This window comes from Kogia breviceps, chromosome 5 (genome assembly GCF_026419965.1).
Source record: "Kogia breviceps isolate mKogBre1 chromosome 5, mKogBre1 haplotype 1, whole genome shotgun sequence".
NCBI classification, from domain to species: domain Eukaryota; kingdom Metazoa; phylum Chordata; class Mammalia; order Artiodactyla; family Physeteridae; genus Kogia; species Kogia breviceps.
In genome coordinates this window covers 96,430,012-96,455,055 of record NC_081314.1, presented here as the reverse complement: position 1 = coordinate 96,455,055, position 25,044 = coordinate 96,430,012, and the positions used below count along the sequence as shown (strand labels likewise).

Genomic DNA, 25,044 nt, shown 5'->3' with positions numbered 1-25,044 from the left:
AGGATTTGAAACTAGTCTCTCTTTCCATTATACCATAATGTGAGTACAAAAAAAAAAAATCAATTTATTATTTACTACTTTAGCCTTAGGATATTAAAGGATAGTCCATCAATGACTCAACTGCTCTAAATTGCCTTGGGAATCCTTCAGGAAGTACAATAAACTAGTTTATAAGGGACCAAAAAAAATTTTTTTAATGCCTCAAATCCAGTGAAAATTAAAATTCTGTTACATAGAAAAGCTGAGTTTTTCTCCGAATTAAGTTGCCAAAGAACTGGGAAGTGGCAGTGTGGTACTCAAAAACCCATCAAAGTCAGATAACTCTATCCTTGTTGTAAGGTCCCTCTAACCTCAACAGCACGACAAAGTATTTCTGTCGTTCCATTTTTAGCAAACCTTCAGTAAGGTCCCAAGGTGGAAGCTGCTTCATATCACATTGCCTCTTTGAGATTTCCCAAGAGTAGTTCACAATCCCTGAGCACCCAAGAATCTATATATACCAGCTGTCTGACTAGGAAACAAGCTGAGCTCACGCTGAATACCAAGTTGTTATTCCTACTTCTCTTCAGTTATTTTTCAGATATTTCTATGGTCTGGAATGTGGTTGGGGCCTAGTGGCCTTTGCCAAAGTGAATCTGCATCCTACAGGGGCACAAGCACCCAGCTGCAGCTGATACTATCACTATGCTAACCCCTGTATCCCAAACAAAAGTTTAGAGGCTGACACTGGGCAACGAGAAGCTATTGCAAGGTTATAAACAAAACAGTGATCAGATTGATGCTTGAAATATTCTACTTGTATCATCATCATCATCACTATTATTGTTATTACCTCTACAATAATGTATTCTCATGCACATTCCATATGCTTCACAAGAGAGAACGTGCAGTTACAGCTGGTATCCATGAAACAACCTTCAGCAGACATATAGAGATGCATTAGAAGGCTGAAGCAACATCTATCATGTATGTCATGAAGGAAAAATGATAGACAAATGTTGCTTTAGATTACTGTAGTCTACTGAACTGACAAAATTAAAAAGTATTTGTTGCAGGTCTACTGTGTGCAAAGCACTGTGCCAGATGCCGCTGTACCTATCTGTAGAGAGAAATGAAGAGTTTTGTTGGCTTCTCAGGCAAGAACTCTGGAGAAATTTTTTTAGTTACATCACCATTGTCTAACATCTTATGCTTTTCTGCTTCAATTTTTTTAAGACACTGTTAGCAGACTCATAAATAATTAAATATAAAGAATCATCTGCTATTTTTGTGGGGAATATACTTTTTTCCAGTGACCAAAATATTAATATCTACTCTCTATGGATTTGGTTTTTGAGTATCAAGGTATTCGAGAAATCCAATTATTAATCAGAAGGTTATGTGTACAGCATATATCCAGAAATAACTGGCTAATTTTAAAGAATATTATACAAAACATTAAACTATATCTGCTCCCAAATTACCTACAGATCAAATACACCCATGCCTTTAAAACGCAGGATCTCTCTTCTTTTAATATAGATGTCAACTCCTTCCAATCAATCAGCCTTTGTTAAAAGTGACCACAAATACCATTATACCACGTAATGTAAGTTGCAGTACAATTAAATAAATTACAGTTTTCATTTATATTCCCATTATGCCTCCTTGAGGATACACCCTGTTCAACTTCATTGGACTTAGGTATTACTCAACTCTATAACAGCAACACATTTAGAAACCAACTCTTTGTATGGATCATGGTCACATATGCAGTTAATTCATTTAATAAGCATTTACTGCGCATATGTGCTGGATATTGTACTAGGTACTAGGAATTCAAGCAAAGATGCTGTTGAGAAGACAAACATGTAACAGATAAATACAGTCAGTGTGGCATGTACTCTGATAGAAGGCAGTGCCTCAGAAGGATACCTAATCAGATGTGACCAGTCAGGAAGCCTTCCTGGTCTTGAAGAAACAGTAGAAAATAACCAGTTGAAAAATCATGCTAAGCTCATCCACAGTGAGCTAGTTAAAAAGAAAAAAAGTTTCCATTCATTGGGCAATCTTTTTTTGACTTTGATCCCCACAGGCAGTCCCTATGGAAGATACCATTAGCAGCAAATACCCTATTCACCTACAGGTCTATAATCTAATTAAGATAGTACATTTAAAATGATGCTTTAGCAGCAGAAAACCTGTGATCAAGCCCTAGATTTGCCACTTACTATTTGTGTAATTTGGGACAAGTTAGTGTCTCAAAGCCTCAAGTTTATCATCTGCGTAATGGATAATAATAGTATATACTTCACATGTTGCTATAAAGTTGAAATGAAATAATGCAACTAAAGCCCTTAGGCCAAGCCAGAGAACTCCAAATGTTAGCTATCACAAAAGCATTAATATGATTAATCTTATGGTGAGTATACAAATATTCAAAAGAGCAAGCAATCATTTTCAAATGTGGCTATTTTAAAAAGATTTAGCAGCGACACTGAGGTTTGACTTAACACTTGAAGGCAGCATGAAAAAGGTTCTACATGGTGGAATGAACAGCAAAAGTCAAAATAATGATGATTTGTCCAGGGGGGGAATGAGAAGACAATTTTGACTCCGAGTAGAGTTTGTATAATGAAATAGAAGTAAGACTTGAAAGGTAAGCTGGTAGCAGGTTACAAAAGTCCTTCAAACAAGTTTGAGCTTTGTCCTGTATAATGATAGGGACTGAAAGTTTTTGTTCAGTAAAGTAAAATGACCAAAGCAGTACCTTATAAGAAAAACTGGAAAGGGGAGAAAAGTTAGACAAACTGGTTAGGATGTGACTGCAGTACTCCTGCTGCATGGCAATGAGGACATACCTTGGAGCAGTGACAAGTAGAAAGATGGAGACAAAAAGCATTTTGAAGGATGAATAAACAAGACATACTCACTGAATGCAAGTACTGGTCACAGTCCTAATCTAAAAAATACTGTAAGGCCACATTTTCCTATGAGTACTTAAGTCTCTGAATTCAAGTTATGAAATTCCAGAGACATGTTGATTCTTCCAGATAGTTTAATGGGTGATAAGGATATTTTGCTCACCATGAGCATTAAATCAGTATTGGTGCTCATAATAATGTGATCTGTATTTGTATACCCATGTTCATAGGAGCATTATTCACACCAGCCAGAAGGTGGAAGCAACCCAAATGTCCACCAATGGATGAATGGACAAACAAATGTTATATATACATACAACAGAATACTATTCAACCCTAAAAAGGAATGGAATTCTGATTCATGCTACAGTATGGACGAACCTTAAAGATGTTATGTGAAGTGAAATAAGCCAAACACAAAAGGACAAATAACATTATGATTCCACCTGTAAGAGGTATCTAGTTATCAAATTCATAGAGACAGAAAGTAGAATGGTAGTTGCCAGGGGCTTGGGGAAAGGAAAATGGGCAGTAACTGTTTAATGGGTACAGAGTTTCAATTTTATTTTATTTTATTTTATTTTTTTTATTTTTTATTTTTTTTTTTTTTGCGGTATGCGGGCCTCTCACTGTTGTGGCCTCTCCCATTGCAGAGCACAGGCTCCGGACGCGCAGGCTCAGCGGCCACGGCTCACGGGCCCAGCCGCTCCGCGGCATGTGGGATCCTCCCGGACCGGGGCACGAACCCGTGTCCCCTGCATCAGCAGGCGGATTCTCAACTACTGCGCCACCAGGGAAGCCCCAGAGTTTCAATTTTAGATGATAAAGTTCTGGAGATAGATATTGGTGATGGCTGCACAACAATGTGAATATATTTAATGCTACTTAACTGTCTACTTAAGAATGGCTAAAATGTTTAAAATGAGTATTACTCAGCCATAAAAAAGAATGAAATAATGCCATTTGCAGCAACATGGATGGACCTAGAGATTATCATACTAAGTGAAGTAAGTCAGACAGAGAGAGACAAATATCGTATGATACCGCTTACAAGTGGAATCTTAAAAAAAAAATGATACAAATGAACTTCTTTATAAAACAGAAATAGACTCACAGACATAGAAAGCAAATTTGTGGTTACCGAAGGGGAAGACTGGGGAGGGATAAATTAGGAGTTTGGGATTAAAATATACACACTACTATATATAAAACAGATAATCAATAAGGACCTACCTTGAAGTATAGGGAACTATACTCAATATCTTATAATAACCTATAATGGAAAATAATCTAAAAAAGAATACATATATATGTGTATATATATACATACATATATATAAACTGAATCACTTTGCTGTTCACCTGAAACTAACACATTGTAAATCAACTATGTTTCAATAAAAATTTTAAAAAAGAATGATTAACATGGTAAATTTGGGGTTACTTACATTTTACCACAATAAAAAATAATAATAATAATGTAGATCTAATGCCCTGAGAAACAGCATGCTCACTCAAAACAAGAGAAAGGTAAAGGCTGCCAACCCACTTAGCCTAGCTGCTCAGCCAAAAAAGATACCCATCCCTTTCCAGGTCAGACACCATTAGCTGACTTGTCCAACTGAAGAAATGAAAAGGAAAAAATGTCAACCATCATCTATATCAAAATGATAATGGTAGCACAATGGCACATGCCTCTCTGCTTTTCAACTGCCCTGGTCTGACACTAAAGGGAAAAAGGAGAAGTCACTTCATCAGTCAAAGCAATCCTTCACCTTGGTACTTCCACTTGACGACAAATTCCCTGGGGAGAGGAAAAGTAACTTGCCTATCTCGGTGCCCTTAAGTCCAGAGCCATGACAAATGCTCCACAGACACATTCACTGAGCTTTGAGGGACTAAAATTACTTAATATACTTCTATCAATTAAATTTTCCCAAGTGGATACCATGCCCAGCATTATACTAGATGTAATACAAATACAGCAGTATAAGATATGGTCCCTGCCTTTTAAGATCATATAATCTACTTGAGGGAACAATAATGATATAATAATGAACAATACAACACTTAATATAATTAGGTGCTAAATTGTGTAGTACAGATTATAAGTACTCTAGGAGGCCATAAAAATGTCTAACACCTTGTTGAAATGAATAATGGGTCAGGAAATCTTTACTCACTGCCCACTTGTAGGAGCAAGCAGAGAAACCTATAAAATGAACTGAAGGATTATAAAAATATCCATCAGGGACTTCCCTGGTGGCCCAGTCGTTAAGAGTCCGCCTGCCAAGGCAAGGGACATGGGTTCAGTCCCTGGTCCAGGAAGATCCCACATGCCACGGACCACTAAGCCCGTGCGCCACAATTACTGAGCCTGCACTCTAGAGCCCGCGAGCCACAGCTACTGAGCCCGTGAGCCACAACTACTGAGCACACATGCCACAACTACTGAAGCCCGTGCACCCTAGAGCCCGTGCTCTGCAACAAGAGGAGCCACCGCAGTGAGAAGCCCGCGCACTGCAACAGAGTAGACGCTGCTCACTGCAACTAGAGAAAGCCGCGCACAGCAACAAAGACCCAACAACCCAACATAGCCAAAAATAAATAAATAAAAGAAAATATTTTTTAAAATATATATCTATCATATTTAATTTTATGTGTAATACAACTCCTCTGCCAAACAGTCCCTTTCTTAATTGTTTTTCCAAATTTGCTTTTTCTCTCAGCCTTGTTTACAAGTAATTAGAAAATACTTCAAAGGAAAATAAATAAATGTTCCAACAACCATTTGAAAGAATGTGTAAATTACCATGAAACAGAGGTATTCAATAAAAAAATTAGTAAATTCAGCCTTTGTAAAAACTAAACCTTTCATTTCAAAGCTTGATTTGCTCAGACAAAGCCAAAAAGAAATAACTATACAGAGTTCCCTCCATCCCATATGAGGGCTAATGAGATCCAAGGACAATTGTATTCATTTAGCATCACAATTCAGACCATCTGCTTTAAAAATGAGAACTTCACAACCCTCTACATGTCAGATCAAAACAGACTTTGTTTCTATAAAGACTCAAACTGTGAGTGTGTATATCGTTTTGTTCTGGCCAACTTCAAACATTAAAAGTTGTATGGCTATGTAGTTTAAGCAGAGCGTTGAAAAAGCAAAGCTTTAAATTCTATTTCCTAGGCTGCCAGTGACTATAATCTCTCTACATCACCTTCTTCATCCCTTCTCCCTAAGTAGCAATCAAACATATTTTGCTCCATCAGAATGGAGCAAATATACAGCTACCTGGTATTTCTCAGTCAACTCTCAGTCCCACGTAATATTGGCAAGAATGCTTTGCGTAATATATTGCTGTATAAAAAAACTCACGATTTTGTGGATCAGGAATTAAGGAGGACTCAGCTGAGTGGTTCATCTCATCTACCTGATCCAGCTGGTAGCTAAGGCCAGAAGATCAATATTCAAGATGGTTTCCTCACTTAAATGTCTTGCACGACTCTTGCTTTATTCTTTCTCTCTCTCCCTCTCAAGCTCCTTACCGGCCCATTCTTCTCTCCTCTCTCTCTCTCTCTCCCCTCTCTCTCTCTCCTCTCTCCCCTCTCCTCTCTCTCTCCATTTGGTATGTCATCCTCCAGGAATGGCGAGGACTAGGGTAAGGCAAGAAGAGGTGTCTTGGCCACAAAATTTAAGGAGGCACTAATTCCCAAGTGCTGCCCCAGTACTTACTGACCCCTGAGAATGAGTGCCTTCTTAAGAGTGAATCTCCCAGAGTGCAAAATTTAAGGAGGTGCTCACTCTCAGTATTGTGCAAATACACCTGAGAGCCAAGTGTTTCCTTAAATTTTGCACCCTAGAAAACACACTTGCCTCACCCCAGCCCTGGCCCTACCTCTAGGGCCTCTCCATATGGCTTGGAAACACCAAACTGAGACACAGCACAGCACGGTGGTCTCAGGGGGGTCATACCTCCTACATCATGGCTATCTTCCAAGAGGTAAGGGAGTTAAAGCTGCTGGGCCAAGAAAAGTCTTTGCATATAACTGGTGTGGTGGTGTCACTTTCACCCTATTCTATTCTTCAAAGTAGTCACTGGCTCTGCCCAAGTTCATGGATAGAGAAACAGACACCAACTATTGATGAAGGTGTAAGGAGGTCTCATTGCAGAAGAGCAAGTGGTATGAGAGACACTGTTGGAGCCACCTCTGGAAAATACACTCTTCCCCAACTTCCTTTATAAACTTTCATTCATGTTATTCCTGGAACATTGCAACATACACCTAATTAATATCCTAGCCTCTAAACTTCATCTTCAGTTCAGTATACTGAAGCATAATGCTTGCTGCCAGACCTTCCTGTAATAAGTATCTTATCAGTACCCTTGCTTAAATTTTCCAGTGATTCCACTGGCTTATAAATAAAACCCTAACTATTCTACCTGTTATATTTAAAGTGTTCCATGATTTAGTGCCATCTCACCTGTTGTTGGTCAAATTGTGCTCCCCAGAAAGATATATTCAAATCCAAACCCCCAGTACCTGTAAATATGACTTTATTTGGAAATAGCATCTTTACATGTAATCAAGTTAAGATGAGGTTCTGCTGGATTAGGCTGGGCCCTAATGCAATGACTGGTGCCTTTATAAGAAAAAGAAGAGAGAGATCTGGACAAAGAGACAAGAGGAGACACAGGAAAGAAAGTCATGTGAAAACATAGACAGACTGAAGTGATGCATCTACATGCCAAGGAATGCCAAGGATTGGCCAGGAGCCACCAAAGCTGGGAGGAAGCAAGGAATGATTCTTCCGTGGAGCCTTCAGAGGGAGCATGGCCTTGCCAACACTTTGATTTTGGACTTCTGACCTCCTAAGAGAGAACAAATTTCTGTTGTTTTAAGCCACGAAGTTTGTGGTAATTTTTCATGGCAGCCCTAAGAAACTAACACACTACCCATCTAATTCTAACCCACACTACTGCCAAACACTCCCCGCCTGTTCCCACCTTCCAATTAATTACTGCATCTCTCTTTGTCCTTTCCTTCTACTAAAAGGAACAAAGCAAAGCAGTGCACACACCTATAAATTGTGGCTGAGTTATAACTGGCATCTTCCAGCACTCTGCTAGGCAGGGCTACTTGTCCCAAACACTGAATCAGAGTACACCTGGTATAAAGAGAGTTCCACACATTTGTTAACTTAAATAAAAATGTTAAGATATTCAGCTTTTTTAGTAAGTGCTTAGAGTTATAAGTAGAACAATTCTTTCCCTGTCATATTCTTTGTTCATCAAAAAGAAAAAAAAAGGCTTCCCTGGTGGCACAGTGGTTGGGAGTCTGCCTGTCGATGCAGGGGACACGTGTTTGTGCCCCAGTCTGGGAAGATCCCACATGCCGCCGAGCAGCTGGGCCCGTGAGCCATGGTCACTGAGTCTACGCGTCCAGAGCCTGGGTTCCGCAAAATGGGAGAGGCCACAGCAGTGAGAGGCCCGCGTACCGAGAAAAAAAAAAAAAAAAAAAAAGTTTAAGTGAGATAATAATTTATAGAAATGGATTGTGCAAAACTATAGAAGTCCTTCCTCTGCTAGTCAGTCACCTCTTAGCTGTCAGAAAATGTATGAATTACAGTGGCTTTAACCAACGGGACCAAAAATAACTTCCAAATCGTAATTCAATAACCCAGAACTCTAGCAAGGTAGCCTCAATAGTTCCCATTTGGAATGTTGGATACTAACACACGTATATGAAGAGCTCCTCAAGAAATTAAGGAGGTCACTTATCCTTTTCCCAAAAATACTTTACATGGTAACTTGTGCAAAATAAATACAGTACTTTTAAAGACAGTACACAATGAGCACTCAGAGAGATTTGAGGGACAGAATCTGGAACGCAGGAAGTGATCATACTACTGTATCCTGCAGTGGTCGGTATACATCTGGAGCCCTGAATACCCAGTGGCTACCACATCTTTAGAGGTAAGTAGATGACCTGGAAGGCACTAATGGGAGCAAGAGGGAGAAGAGGCTTGAGAAACAGCAGATTTATACAGTGATGTTTAACCTGAAGAACAGAAGTTTCTGAAAAGCCTTAATTACCTTAATAAGTAAGAAAGACCTTTCTATCACAGAATCAGACTTATTTTTCGTGCCCCAAAGAGTAAAACTAACACCAATAAATGAAAGTTACAGGAAGACAAATTTTGAATTGTCATAAAAGAGATTCCTAAAAATCAAGTTAGTAATTGTGAATTGTCCCTGGAAATGTTCATGCAAAGACTTGCAACTACTTGACAATAGTATCTTAGTTATCTTTACAGCCCTAGTGCATAGCATAGATACTCCCATTAATAACTGACTAATACATATTTGATAAATCAAGGGAAATTCAAACAGACCCTTCTAAACCTAGGATTCCAGTATTTGGGGATTCCAAAAGAAACTCAACTATGAGACACTATTTTCCTTTCAATGGGTCACATTATCATAATTTTCTTTATGCTGGATGCATACCCCTCAGGACCCCAAACATCTTAGTAGGGATATCCAAGGTAATACCACATAGTAATAAGTGTAAAATGTGAAACACTTAAGTTCAAAGGTTCAAATACATATATTTACACATATACTTAATCCCTCTAAAATTCCCCTTATTCAAGGCAAAAATGAGCTGCAACTTATCAAACCTTTACCACATACATTAAACTCAGTGCTTTCATACTCATTCAAAAGCACTTCTTGAATGCTGACCATATGCCAGACATGTCTAACACTGTCAACCAATTTAGTGAGGTAGGAATTAATATCTTCACTTGAAGGCCAAAGGAGTTATGTAACTTGTCCAAGTTCAGATCCCCATTAGCCCATACAGAGCATTTGTGCAAACAAAAAAAACAAGGTACCTCTTCCTCAAGACATTTTACTTCCATTTGCCAGAAAATATATCATAATATACTAATTTTATTTGTACAAGAAACTTTACTACCCTCTGCCATAAAACTGTCTCAATAAATATTCAAATTGATAAGTCTATGATATAAAGAGTGTGCACCTTAGATCAGTTTCTTTGTACAGTGCACAATTTACTCAATGGTAAGTGACAATCCCATCAGTCCCATATGAGATCTAATAAATGTGGCATCAGGGAATTTTACTCCGAAGTACTACCATTAACTCCCACCCTCAATGGGAATCATCAAGAATTTCATGTGAATTACATAATCCTCTGGCTGCATATGATTGTTGTCTACTTTCTGTACTGTTTCATACTCAAAGCACTTATGAAACGTATTTAGGTGGACATAAACCCACTGAAAACATAGAAAGCAACAAATGCTAGGTGAACAAGAAGGGTTCCTCAGAAAGCTCATCATCAGCATCTCCCAAATAAGAAGTGCTTCTCTAAAGCCTGATTTTTACCTACCAGGCAAATTGAAAAATATTATTAAGATTAATATAAAGTAATTGTTCTCATAAATGTCAAGCAAATACTCACTTGGAACCTGAAGACCTTAATTATAACAAAAATGATTTTAATCAGATTCCACTAAGAGGGAATCTTAGTGCTTCAGATCAAATTCAAAGGCAAGTCAAAGTGCTTCGGATCAATATTCAGTCTAATTCTGGAAGAAAGATATTTAGATAACAAGGGTTTTACGAAAAGATTTTGCCTCTTCTTAGAGGAAGATATTCCAGAGTGTGAAACGGCCTTGACACCCAGTGAAAATAAAAATGTCTTCAGAAAGAACAATGTTATGTTTGTGTATGTGGTGCTTTAAATTCATCCAAACCTCCCTTGTTGGGTCTCTATTATGTTTCAAGTTTTGTGTCAGATGCTGAGAACACAGTGATGATCAAATCCAGACCATGCTCTGCTCTCATTCCAGCAGGCAAAATTAATGTAAAAAAGGAAAGTGTGATAACTGCTACAATAGAGATCTAGACAAAATGTAACAGACCCACTTGCTCTTGCCTTGATTTGTTCTCTGAACATGATTTCTTGGAATTTAGGTAAATAGAGCTCACAAAATTTTAAGTATGCTTTAAAATTAACATAAAGACCAATCATTATCATCGTATCTTGGCAGACAGTAAATACATAATAGATGTGGAATGAATAAATAAATGAACTTTACGGCTTACAAATTAGAGTTGGGCCATAAGCAAATATCCCCATCAATTATAAAAGAAGTGTTCATGAATACAAAATATTTTTAAAAAGCCAGAAGCCTAAGGCAATTTGAATTGAGAGAAGAGACCATTTAAAATACAAACCTCATACTGACCAGCCTAAAACATACATAAATTATTTCCTATATCTCTTAGGCTATTTAATGATATATTTTCAGCATCTCAGCAGCACATTTATTTTTATTTTCCAAGTAATGTGGGCTATTGTTTTTTTCCTAAATCCCAACCATATCTATCAATATGGCTTTGGCAAGAGTGATCAATTATGAGGAGCTCTAATAATTACCATTGTTTTCAGCCATCCAGACAGAGATCTGGGTTTCAAAGCAAAACAGAGACAGGGACAGAGACAGGCAGATTGCTTCCTATACAGAGGAGATCTATATTCATGAATTCCAACTTTTTAGGTGGATAATTTGAGAAGGTCTGTACCTTCAACAGTTTTAAGCACTCTACCCTATACTAACCAAGCCTCCCCAAAGACACTTCACTGAAATAGAAGCAAGACACTATCTACCTTACTTTTTCTTCTAATTCTGTGCTTTCGGACTTCTTTTTATTCCTCTCACATTCTATTATAAATAACTCGAGGATGGAACACAGTCTGTGCTGTTCTCCCTCATCAGCACCTAGCCCAGCACTATATGCAATGAAGCACTTATAAAATGCCTTGTGACGACTGACTAGACATGAAACCACTGCACATATGAAACTCAGAAGCTGGCGCTTTTCTTTTTTTTTTTTTTGCGGTACGCGAGCCTCTCACTGTTGTGGCCTCTCCTGTTGCGGAGCACAGGCTCTGGACGCACAGGCTCAGTGGCCATGGCTTACGGGCCCAGCCGCTCTGCGGCATGTGGGATCTTCCCAGACCGGGGCACGAACCCGTGTCCCCTACATCGGCAGGGGGACTCTCAACCACATGCTTTTATGCAATGCCTGATGTGAAGAAGAGTCACAAAATACTAAAATTAAAAGAAGTCTTTACGCTATTTAAAATACAGTTCCTGTCAACTATTTGTTAAACCCTGTGAGCTTCTTCCATACTAATTTCCACACGACCACTTACCAGAAAACAGTTCCAAACTTTCTAGGCAGAGTCCATGGGACTTGAGATGGGAAAGTAAGAAGAACATAAACCTACTCTACAGCTTAAACCCTCCGGCCCGGTACGAAGGTGGTGCGCCACAGCGGGTGACACCCTCGCTACCTGGCCTTTCCCTAAATTTCTCCTCCTGCAGGGCACTCGGCACTCAGGAGGCCGAGCTGTCAGCAAGACGGGCCCAAGATTGTCTACAGCCACAGAAAAAATGGTGGAAAAGTCACCCTTGCCATTTCCAGAACGAGTGATCTATGGCTTTCTTTGCTGTTAAGCTCCCAATTTTGGTGCACACTATATCTCATGTGGCCTTTTATTCCTGAATCTTGGTTGAACGCCTTAGGCTTAACCTATTGGCCTCAAAAATATCAGGCAGTTGCATTGCCTGTCTACCTCATTATTACTATAGCAATCCGTTACATAGTCTTATTTGTAATAAACATGATGAGTACCTCCCCACTCAACTCCATTCACGTAATCACAGATAATGATGCTAAAAATCAACAGCAAAAGAAATACCAAGAGGCCATCTAGCATTAGAAGATATTTCTATTAGAGAAGTAAACTAAATATTCCTTCTTGCAACCAAAGAACTTTACACCAAAAACTGAACTGTATGTAGACTAACACCAAGCATTTACTATTTTTGACATAATAATATTGATAATTATTTTGACTATCTTTCTTATTAATATCCAGTATTTAAATGTAAAAAGAAAAAAAAAGTAAGTTGAACGTCTCTTAGATTAAGTTCCATTAATATTGCAAATGTTCTCGGGCTTCCCTGGTGGTGCAGTGGTTGAGAGTCCGCCTGCCGATGCAGGGGGCACGGGTTCGTGCCCCGGTCCGGGAAGATCCCACATGCTGCAGAGCGGCTGGGCCCGGGAGCCATGGCTGCTGAGCCTGCGCATCCGGAGCCTGTGCTCCACAACGGGAGAGGCCACAACAGTGAGAGGCCCACGTACCGAGAAAATATATATATATATATATAGTAAATGTTCTCAAATAGTAGACCTTAATGGAATACTGCATTATTATATAGATATAGATAACTTCATAGTACAACTACATATAGATACTATATATGAAAACTACATATATAGAATACTCTATAGTATAACATAGTATACTTGCAAAGAAGATCCACTTCTCAGTAACCCAATGAAATTCTGGAACCATTTATGCTGACAGTTTTCTTAGATATTGGCATTCAATACAATTTAAGTAGAACAATTAAATAGGAGCAGACAATTTGGGTTACACCATTAAGTTGGCAAAAAACATGTTCCAATATACTGTAAATTTTGTACAGTGAAACACTGATAAGTTAGTTCTTGATTCAAAAAGAAAATAAGTTTCCGCTTCCTTCTGAAAAACAGGCATCATCATTGCTCGCTACCTATCTTCAAGTTTCTACCACAACTTCCATAGGTTGCATGTACTCAGATCTGATAAGAATTGCACAGGCAGAAATGTTGAAAATTCATATGTTTTGGCAACTTACGATAAGCATTCAAAAGAGATTCAGGAGCGGCAGAGTCACGATGGAAGAGTACATGGCACAAGCCTTGCCCCTGGCACGCTGTGGACGACTGTGATGGGGTCTTTAAGATGGAAGCCATAGGTGGTGGGCTCTTTCAAGCAAAGATTTTCGCAGTTCTCGGGTGGGAGTAAACCACAGATTATGAGGGACTCTGACAGCTATTAGAACCAGGGCTCTGCAGTTGGGAGGTAGCTTTGCAGTTGGGGAGGTCCGTTTTCCACGATTGACTGCAGTAATGGTTCAAGTCAGAGGGAAAGAAGAGCCCTGGAACTGCATCCCGAGTGGTGCCTTAACAGGAGCCATCCTGGCAGCAAGAAATGGACCAGTGGCCATGGCTGGGTCAGCCACGATGGGTGGCATTCTGCTAGCTCTCCTCGAAGGAGCTGGTATCTCGTTGACCAGATTTGCCTCTGCCCAGCTTCCCAACAGTTCTCCGTTTGCTGAGGACCCCTCCTAGCTGCCTTCATTCCAACTACCATCCTCGCCTTCTACGGACTATCGACAGTACCAGGAGGACCGCTCTCCCAGGACTTCTTTAATAGAATGAGCTGCGGTTCAAGGAAGGATTTCAGAAGATCAAGTTCAGTCTGTTTTTAAAACTGTAGGTGGGACAACTATGGTCACATAGGCTATGAAGAGACATTTAGCACCTTTTTCTATTCAAGGGAACGTGGGAGACGTGGGAGATCAGTGGAGCAGAATAGAAAGCCCAGAGATAAACCCATGCACATATGGGCACCTTATTTTTGATAAAGGAGGCAAGAATATACAATGGAGAAAAGACAGCCTCTTCAGTAAGTGGTGCTGGGAAAACTGGACAGCTACATGGAAAAGAATGAAATTAGAACACTCCCTAACACCATACACAAAAATAAACTCAAAATGGGTTAAAGACCTAAATGGAAGGCCAGACACTATCAAACTCTTAAGGAAAACATAGGCAGAACACTCTATGACAAACATCACAGAAAGATCCTTTTTGACCCACCTCCTAGAGAAATGGAAATAAAAACAAAAATAAACAAATGGGACCTAATGAAACTTAAAAGCTTTTGCTCAGCAAAGGAAAAGACGAAAACAAGATGAAAAAACAACCCTCAGAATGGGAGAAAATATTTGCAAAGGAAGCAACTGACAAAGGATTAATCTCCAAAATATACAGGCCGCTCATGCAGCTCAATATCAAAAAAACAAAAAACCCAATCCAGAAGCGGACAGAAGACTTAAATAGACATTTCTCCAAAGAAGATATACAGATTGCCAACAAATGCATGAAAGAATGTTCAACATCACTAATCATTAGAGAAATGCAAATGAAAACTACAATGAGGTATCACCTCACACCAGTCAGGGTGGCCATCATCAAAAAATCTACAAACAATAAATGCTGCAGAGGGTGTGGAGAAAAGGGAGCCCTCTTGCACTGTTGGTGGGAACGTAAATTGATACGGCCACTATGGAGAACAGTATGGAGGTTCCTTAAAAAACTAAAAATAGAACTACCATATGACCCAGCAATCCCACTACTGGCATATAACCTGAGAAAACTATAATTCAAAAAGAGTCATGTACCACAATGTTCATTGCAGCTCTATTTACAATAGCCAGGACATGGAAGCAACCTAAATGTCCATCGACAGATAAATGGATAAAGAAGATGTGGCACATCTACACAATGGAATATTACTCAGCCATAAGAAGAAATGAAATTGAGTTATTTGTAGTGACCTAGAGTCTGTCATACAGAGTGAAGTAAGTCAGAAAGAGAAAAACAAATACCGTATGCTCACACATATATATGGAATTTTTTAAAAAAGTTTCTGAAGAACCTAGGGGCAGGACAGGAATAAAGATGCAGACGTAGAGAATGGACTTGAGGACACGGGGAGGGGGAAGGGTAAGCTGGGACGAAGTGAGAGAGTGGCATGGACATATATACACTACCAAATGTAAAATAGATAGCTAGTGGGAAGCAGCCACAAAGCACAGGGAGATCAGCTCAGTGCTTTGTGACCACCTAGAGGGGTGGGATAGGGAGGGTGGGAGGGAGGCTCAAGAGGGAGGGGATATGGGGATCTATGTATACATATAGCTGATTCACTTTGTTATAAAGCAGAAACTAACACACCATTGTAAAGCAATTATACTCCAATAAAGATGTTTTTAAAAAAAAAAGATTCAAGTACTTACATGGTGGAACTTTTGTGTTCTAGTTTTTCTCATTTAAAAAGTTTCTCATTACCCCTTAGAGTTTGAATACAAAAAAAATATTTCTAATACTTCCATCTAGGTCTATATAAATTCCCCCTAATTTCACTCTTTTCCTCTGTTGAAATCAAATGTGCATCTAGTTTACATAGGCACAGCATAGTACTAAGGCGACTAGTAAGCGCTCATATTTCATTCAGCAGATATTTATTACAAATATATGCAAACTTTGTATAAAGTGCTGGAGTACTAGGGATTGTGCAAAGATAAATAAAAAGGATAGTCAGCTTTCCTGATTTGTAATTTAAACATGAATACAAATAAAATAGTAAAGAGAAGAAATGGAATGACATGGAAGGGAATGAAAGGGAATAAAATGATAAAGTGAAAAGGAATGGGAAATTATTTTTCTACTCTTGGCTTCTTCTTATGTGATTATCATACTGTTGTTCTACATTTTGCTAAACTACTATAAAAAGCTTAAAGGCAGAGTCTATCATATTTTTCACCATATCTTTAACATCTGCCATAGTGGAAAATACACATTTAAGTGAGTAAGTAAACAGTAAAATACCACACAGGAGAAACAAAATTCTATAAGCACTAAAACCAACACTGTGAATGTAACTACCTCAAGTATTACGGAATCAGCTTATTGTTATCTGAAATAAATGATGTAAATGTTTTCTCAAATTTTTATCTCAGAATTCACCATTTGTGCCTTTGAGGTGGGGACTTCAGAAGTTAGAAATGACATTCTTGGTGGTATTTACAGCCAAAACTAAATCTTTCAACACTAGTTCAGGCTGGATTTCTAGGTTTATCATAACAGGATGTAATTTTGTATATAAATATGCGTGTGATTTTCTAAATATTAAAAGATTCTTCTTTAGTCATGTTCCTCATGGAGAAAGAGTCTAAGCAAAAACAAAATGCTGAAACAAGGCCCCTAGTTTTTAAATTGCTTTTACTGAGTGAGAGGGGATCCTGGAACCTAATTACCTAATCCCACTGGAAGAACTGGCATGCAGGAACTAGCAGCCCATGGTTGCTAGAGTTATGAAACCTGGAAAAAATAACATGAAACTCCTATGCTCAAACACACATATTTGCACATGGGCTGACTTCCATCCAGTAGACAGCCCAGACCTCTTTAGAAATTGCAGAGTAAATCAGGAAATTAGCCCCAAGGATTATATGTTTCTGCTCTGCTTCAGGGAGCCCAATTCACATCATAATGGTTCTGAGAAGTTTTCATGACCAAACCCAAGAACAAGGAAGCAGAAGACCTGAAAGCTCTCAAATGACCCATCCACGCTCTTCTGTGGAGACGAAACAGTTTCTATCCAACACCCTCAGAGGAATGCGAATGATCTGTTCAGGACTGAACTGCTTTACCCTCGTTCTACGTAAATTATTCATTACCCACTCCTTTTGCACATTTTGCCCTCCATTTTCCCTGCTTTCTGCACCACTTTTTCTCTGAGATACCTCAATTGCCTTGTGCTTTGCTCTCTTGAGAAACTTAAAAAGGAAACTAGATTCATTAGCCAAATAACAGAATCATACATTTCTTTTTGATATATTGGGGAGTAGGGAAGATGCTTTGGGATTTCTCTGATATTCAGCTTTTTAGAAAACAATTCCTTAAATTATTGTTTTAAATATTTGAACTGCTTCGTCTAACTTTCTGATAGCATGCTAACATTAGACTAAAACATGGAACGTTTTGAAAACCTATTTCTGTTGTCAGTGTTTCCACATGAACAGCAGGGGGCAATAGCACACCAAGAATTGTGGAAACTGTCTCAGGCACTAAGAAACACTGTTGAATTGCTGCACTGGGTCTGTGTACCCCAACACGATGATCTCAGCTCTCAGATGAAGTCTTTTGTTTTGTGTCCTATTTTACAATGCACTGTTCAGTTTTCTATGAGTTGTGACTTATTCAGACAGCATTTCACTGACAGTTTAGCTTAAGGAAAAAAAAAAAAGGTGAAGGAAGAAAAAAAAAAGAGGAAAGAGAAAATTAAAGAGCAGCAAAATGAAACACAAAAAGACAAGGAAGAAGTAATCCTGCATGTATTGAAAGTTTGTCCCTTCTCTGTTCCCATCCAATGGAATCTTAAACATTGTTTTCCTGGATTACTTAATTCACCCTTAACCCTTCCCTCATAGATACACCCATTTCATTCTACCTTCTCTGTCATACAGTTTTCTGTTAAAACAACATATTTCTTTATAAAAAGAACAAACTGTTTTAAGCTGAATACTTTTTAAAAGAATTCAAGAAACTGTGCTGTGTGCTGGCCTTTGGTCAAGCGTCTCTGTATAGAATTTTAATGTTTTTCTGCTTTTTAAACATTTATTAGTCAAGATACATTTCATTGCTATGTTTCAATAAAGTTATTCCCCTGCAAATTCACGTCTTCAGCTAAACAGCAAAAAGCTGCAGTTGTGAAGCTACATCTGATGAGTTTGGGGGTAGAATATAAAGTAGAAACTGGAACATCAGAGATTTGAGGAATATATTCAAGGATCATTTCCACTGCATTGGAAGGTGTTTCATAATCCAACCTTCAAAATCAGCAGAGATTAAACTATTTCATGCATAATTTGAGTTGCACCCCAAATATAAAACCCGTTAAGACTGGCTTCTTTCTCCCACCTAGGCTGGAATTCTCAGAGTTACTAATGCATTCCTACAGAGTTATTAATTTATGACTGTGGAATGGCAGAAGTAATATTATTTCAACATCTGGCACTAAAATTCCTCATCAAGGGATAGTCCTTTCCCTCCCTGAGACTGAGGGCCCTATCTGAAACCCTCGACTTTATCCCCCCTGGCCTGTCTCCTACTATTCTCCTGCACACCGCACTCCAGTCACACCAGCCTCCCTGCTGTTCTCTGAAAACACACCAAGTAATATTGTACCTCCGGGCCTTGCTGTTCTCTCAGTCAGGGTAAGTCTTAAGCCACTTATCCCAATGACTCATTCCTTCACCTACTTCAAGAGTTTGTGCGAAAGTCACTTTCTCCCTGTGTCTCTCCCTGACCACCTACTTAAAATAGAAAACTCCCCCCTAGCATTTCCTACTCTCCTCCCCCTCCTTTATCTTCCTCAATAGCACTTATCATCATCAAATATTATATGCTACATCTTACATATAATAAAGATGAGCTAATGAAACCAAACATATCTACCAACAGAGGGTTTAACCCCCCTATTAAAAGGACAAAACGGTTGATTCCAAAGCAAAACCCAACTCTTTGCTGCACATAAAAGACAAAGACACACCTAAAACAATTCAGAAATGCTAACAATGAAAGGATGCACAAAGGTATCCAAGAAAATACAAAGAAAGAATTGAGATTTTGAAATCCAACTAAGAAGAATTTAGACCCAAAGCTATTACCAAGTCAAAGAGCACTTTACAAATGCTAAATGCTACAATTCACAGTGAAAATAAAATATTTATGAAAGATATGCAGCAAATAACACAGTGGCTTCTTTCATTCAGCAGAAACTACAAGAGACTCAAAGAGACTAGAAATACATAAATAATAGCAGACTTTAGTATACTTCCCTTGGTCCAAGACCAAAAATGGTACCAAAAAATATTTATAATAATTGACTCCATAATTACAGAGACATCTATACTTCAATAAATTACATAAAGTACAAATAATATTCTCTATCAACAAGATGATAAAAGTATGAATCCATAACAATCAAAACATAAGAAAATCTTCCCACTGTGAAATTTAAAATTTTTCTATTAAACTTCGCTTGACTCAAGGAAAAAATAACAACTGATAATGAAATTTTCTAGAAAAAAATAATGAAAACATGACATCAGAGTTTACAGGATACTGTTAAAGAGTGTTTAGAAAAAGATTCATAGATTTAAATATTTGTATCAATAAAAATGAGAGAAAATGAGTTAGAAATTATACTCAAAAAGTTAGAAATATTAAGACTTGCTTTTTTTTTTTTTCTCCCCACTTTGGACTTAATTTTCTTTTTAATTAAGCAACCTAGATTTAAAAACAACCTGAAACAAATAAACCTAGCTGTATCAAACTGCATTTAGCACTTTTATAATTCATTATAACATTGGTTCTGTTATTTTGAAACTAACATATATTATGGGAAAAAGTAAATAAGCAATTATGTTAACATTATTAGGAACCATGATTTTCAGCAGAAAAGAGATTCAATATAAAAATTAAATAAATAAAAAATTCTATAACCTTTCATTAGAATTGGAGTACCAGCACAAATTTATGATTTATTTTTCTTTGAAAAACCACATATTTCCTAGATCTTGTATTAAAATGTCTGAAAAGTAACAACAAGCCTTTTAGCCATGAACATCCTACATGCACAGATTGTGGTCACCAAATACCATTTTCACTGAAAGCAATGAAGTCTCCTTTGAGAAATGGCTGATTCTAGGTCTGGAGCAGTAAATGAGACTGTTCCAATACGAGACTGGGACTCTTAAAGTATCCAAAAGCAAGGAAGCTATCAAGACATTTACAGTTATCAAATGAACACAGAAGCCAAAGACGGGCAATTTGAGATTTAAAATGAATAATCACTGTAATTATATAAAAGTATAAATAGAGATGCCAATAGAATCAATGCAAAACTAGAAGCAATAGGAAATTCAATATGAGAGCGAGATACAAAATTACATGTAGAAATCGATGTCTTCATATGTTTAAGCAATAAGCAATTATAGGGGAAAATAGAAGAGATGACCCCATTTACATTACCAAGAAAAATGAAAAAATATCCTAGGAGTAAATGTTATAGGAACTGTGCAAAACCTATATGAGAAAAACTTTAAAGCTTTCCTAAAAGATAGAAAACTGTGACTTGAATAAAAGGAAAAATAAACCTTGCTCCTCAATTGAATAATACAAATTCATAAATTAATGTCAATTTTCAAAGTATTTTTATGCAGCTAGTTTCTGTAGTTTACATGGAAAAAATAAATAAGCAAGATTATGTCCCCCCAAAACAGGAAATTAAAATAAGAAAACAGCAATAAGGCAGGCCTAGCTCTACCAGATATTGGAACATATTATACAGTTTCTATAATTAAAACAGTATAATATTAGCACTTGAGTAGACAATCAGATCAATAGAAAAAAATAGTAAATATGGATGTAGAGCCACGTACAATGTGGAAATTTATGTATGTGATAAAAGTGGTATCTCAAATCACTGCGAGATAAATGGGCTTTTGAAAATTAAATGTTGTTATAACAGCTAAATAGGTCTGTGAAACAGAAAACATCGTATACAACATCACCTAAGTGGAATTCCAGCCAGAAAAGCCAAAATTCAACGTCAGTCTTTCAACGAGGACCCATTTGAGCATCCAAATTGAAGGATATTCTGTTAAACTACTGGTCTGAACTTTCCCCAAAAAGTCAATGCCAGAAAAAAAAAAAAAAAAAAAATCAGCAAAAAAGGCTGAGGAAGCAGTCTAAACTGAAGAAAGCTCAAGAGACTTGATGACTAAAATCGATACGTGATCCTTGTTATATCCTGGATTTTTATTCTACAGACAATAGGGTAAGCAAGGATTTGGGATGGCGTGGGGGGACAATGGAGGAAATTCTAACATAGACTGTATATTAACTTAGAGTAATGTAACAACGTTTAGTGCATTCCGCCTCCCCAGCTCTGAAAAGCCTAGGGATACATTTCCTAAAGACACAGCAATGTGACCCTATAGGCCAGTAGTCCGCAGTTGGGGCGATTTTGCCCTGCCCCGCCCTCCCCACACCCACGTGATAATGTCTGAAAACATTTTGGGTTGTCACAAGTTGGGGAGGGGAGGGGAGGTCCGGGTGCTACTGGCATCCAGCAGTGTGTGAAGGCCAGGAGTGCTACTGAACCCTGTACAATGCCCACGACAGCTCCACTCCCCTCACTACAAGAGACTTCACGCCAAACTCAACAGCGCCACAGTTGATAAACCTTGATGTAGGAGAATCCCTTATTCTCAGGGGATAGTACTGCGATATTAGGCTGAATTAAATGAAATGGTCTTTCCGCGCAGGTCAAATATTGGTAACATTTAAGGGTGAAGGGTTATGATGTCCACAACTCACTCTCAAATTGTTCAGCAAAACACACTGTACATGTCCTTCCGCCCTGCTTTCCTCCTCCCTCGGGTACCGAAGCAGGGTCGTACTCCTCCTAGGGCGGACGGACCCGCCGAGCCTGCGCGGTGGGAGGACCCTGCGAGCGACCACTGCGCAGGCGCTAGGTGGCAGCCGCGCCTACGCGGCGCTTCTCCAAAAGTTAACAGAGGTGGGGCAGACCTCGCAGTCACCTCAGCTGCCTGGAGCAGAGGAGAGAAGAGAAAGCTCCCGAGGGGGCTCCGCTGTCTTCTCCAGGAGTGACGACGCTGCTTTCCCAGTTGAACCCCGCCCCCCCTCCTCTGCGATCCGCTGCGGGCTGCAGGGAGCAACGCTTATCCTTTGGAGCCCTCTGCCCGGAAGAGCCCGTTGCGTGCGGCCCCTGGTGCCTGGCCATTCCCGTGCAGGCTGGATTCTCCAGAGGTGAGCGTTCACCTCTTTTCACTCTCCTTAGTGGATTCTGACTTCCTTTCTGACGAGCCTGGGCAGTGCTACAGCTCGTGACCACTGACCGAAAATGCCCGGGCAGGCTCATTCCACACCGGGCTTCTCGCCAACCAGAGCTTACCCAGGTAACATTTTTTAAATACCTTAAAAGTTTTCAGCCTAGAGTTTCTTAATCAAGGAGTTGACAGACTTTTTCTGTAAAAAGCCAGATAGCAAATATTTTAGGATTTGCAAGGCAGGAACAGTTGTCTCTGTCGCTTATTTGTTTGTCTTTCCTTTTTTTTTTTTTTTTTTTAACAACCTCATAAAAATGTAAGAAAAAAAAAACCGGCTCTTAGCTTCGGGCTTTACAAAAACATGGGGATTACTATGATTAGATTACAGTCTTTCAGTTTACCCAGCACGGAGTCTAGAGCTTCAGCCTCTGGTCCAACCACAGTTCTGCAGTAAAGACTCAGGTTCCAGGAGGACCACGACCCACCGGGCTTACTGGGCACCACCTACTGAGGCTTAGTTTACCATCTTTGGGGCCCCTACACCTGCACCTCTGCTCTTCTCCACTGAGTGGCTGTTGAGTTCCTGGCAGTAGGGAGGGCTGCCAGGAAATCCCCAGACAAGCAGCCACACCCTCCTTCACTCTAAAATGACAATCCCTTCCTATCTGGGAGCAAAAACCAAAGTCCTCACACTGTGATTAAATGAGTATAAACAATACAAGAAGATCTCAGACAACTGTATTTATATAGCATTTTTTCTATTGATAGATGTAATATATTTATGTCCACTCTGGTAATTTGGAAAATAATGAAAAGCATATGGACAAAAATAAAAATTCAGCACACTCCTAACCCACAAAAATGAACTATCAAAATGTTTATGTAATTCTTCTAGTCCAGCTTTTCAATGCATATTAATAGGACAACTTACTGAACAGGATTTCTAAAAAAAATTTCTTAATAAACTTTTGTTGAATTACAAAATCCAAAAATGTGGTGAAACTGTAAATATACAGTTCAGTAAACTTTCAAAGACTAACACAAACATAACCTTGCAGCTGCCACCCAGATCAAGAAATAGAGCGTGCCTAGCTAGCTCCTCCAGCCCCTGTTCAGTCAAGGGCGACTTCTCCCCAGATATAATCATAATCAAAAGATTAGTTTTGTCTTTTCTTTAATTTCACATGAAATGAATTATTCAGTAAATATTCTGTAGTATTTTATTTCTTTCACTCCATATTACATTTGAGATTCATCCACTGTTGCATGTAACAGGTCTGTATTTTATTATATGCTGTATGGCATTTAATTGTGTGAATATGCTGCAGTTTATCGTTTATACTGTTATTTTTTAAATTTCAGCTATATTAAGGTATAATTCCTATACCATACAATTTTCATCCATTTAAAATGTACAGTTTAATGTTTCTTTAGTATATTCACAGGTAAGTGCAACCATTGACAGGCACAGTCTGTTTTAGAACATTTTCATCACCTCAGAACAACTCCATATTCTTTAGCTGTCACTCCCCTACCCTGCATCCTCTCCAGCCCTAAGCAACCACTAATCTATTTTTTGTCTCTATAGATTTGCCTGTTCTAGATAGTTCATAAAAATGGAGTCATATGTCTTTTGTGGCTGGTCCCTTATACTGATCCTGAATATTCATGTTATTTCCAGGTTTGGAGCTATTGCAAATAATACTGCTGTGAACATTACTATACTAATCAGCATATTATGTGTATCTAAAGCTATATATGTATCACATAGATACATATTTCTCTTGGGATATATACCTAAAAGTAGAATAGCTCCAGCATACATTATGTTTATGGTTAGCTATAGTTGATAGTGCCAAACAGTTGTCCAAATTTACACTCCCACCCGCAGCATGTGAGACTTTTCATTGCTCCACACCCTCACCAACATTTGGTGGTTGTGTGGTTTCAGTTTACACTTCTTGATGACTAATGAAAAAAAGCACCTTTTCATGTAATTATTAGTCGTTTGAATATCTATCCCCTTTAGTAAAATGCCTTTTGGGTCTTTATTCCATTTTTGGTGAGGTTGTCTTTTTCTGTTTGATTTATAGTGAGTCCATTTTCATGTATGAGTACTGCAAACAAACACTTTTCCTAATCTGTGACTTGCATTTTAACCATTTCATTGTTAAATTTTAATGACTGTAAATTTTAAATTTTTATTGAAGTCTAACTTTTCAGTCTTCTTTTATGGTTGGTACCTTTGCTATCCTAAGAAACCATTGTCTACAAGGACCCTCTCCTATTTTACCATCTAAAAACATAATGTTTGGGGGACTTCCCAGGTGGTCCAGTGGTTAGGACTCCATGCGTCCACTGCAGAGGGCAAGGGTTCGACTCCTAGTCAGGTAACTAAGATCCCACATGCCATACATTTTTTAAAAAATAATAAATTAAAAATAAAAACATAATGTTTTTTTGAATCTTTAAATCTACTAACCATGTAGGATTGATTTT

The 25,044-nt window shown here is 38.5% G+C and overlaps 1 long non-coding RNA gene and 2 pseudogenes across 1 annotated transcript in view; 2 read left to right on the top strand and 1 right to left on the bottom strand.

Moving 5' to 3' along the window:
* Positions 1-25,044, bottom strand: part of LOC136794267 (uncharacterized) — a 154,141-nt gene that overhangs the window by 15,315 nt on the left and 113,782 nt on the right. The window lies entirely within an intron of this gene.
* On the top strand, positions 12,379-12,799 carry LOC131757745 (phosphatidylinositol N-acetylglucosaminyltransferase subunit P-like; annotated as a pseudogene).
* Positions 12,957-14,278, top strand: LOC131756868 (mitochondrial import inner membrane translocase subunit Tim17-A pseudogene; annotated as a pseudogene).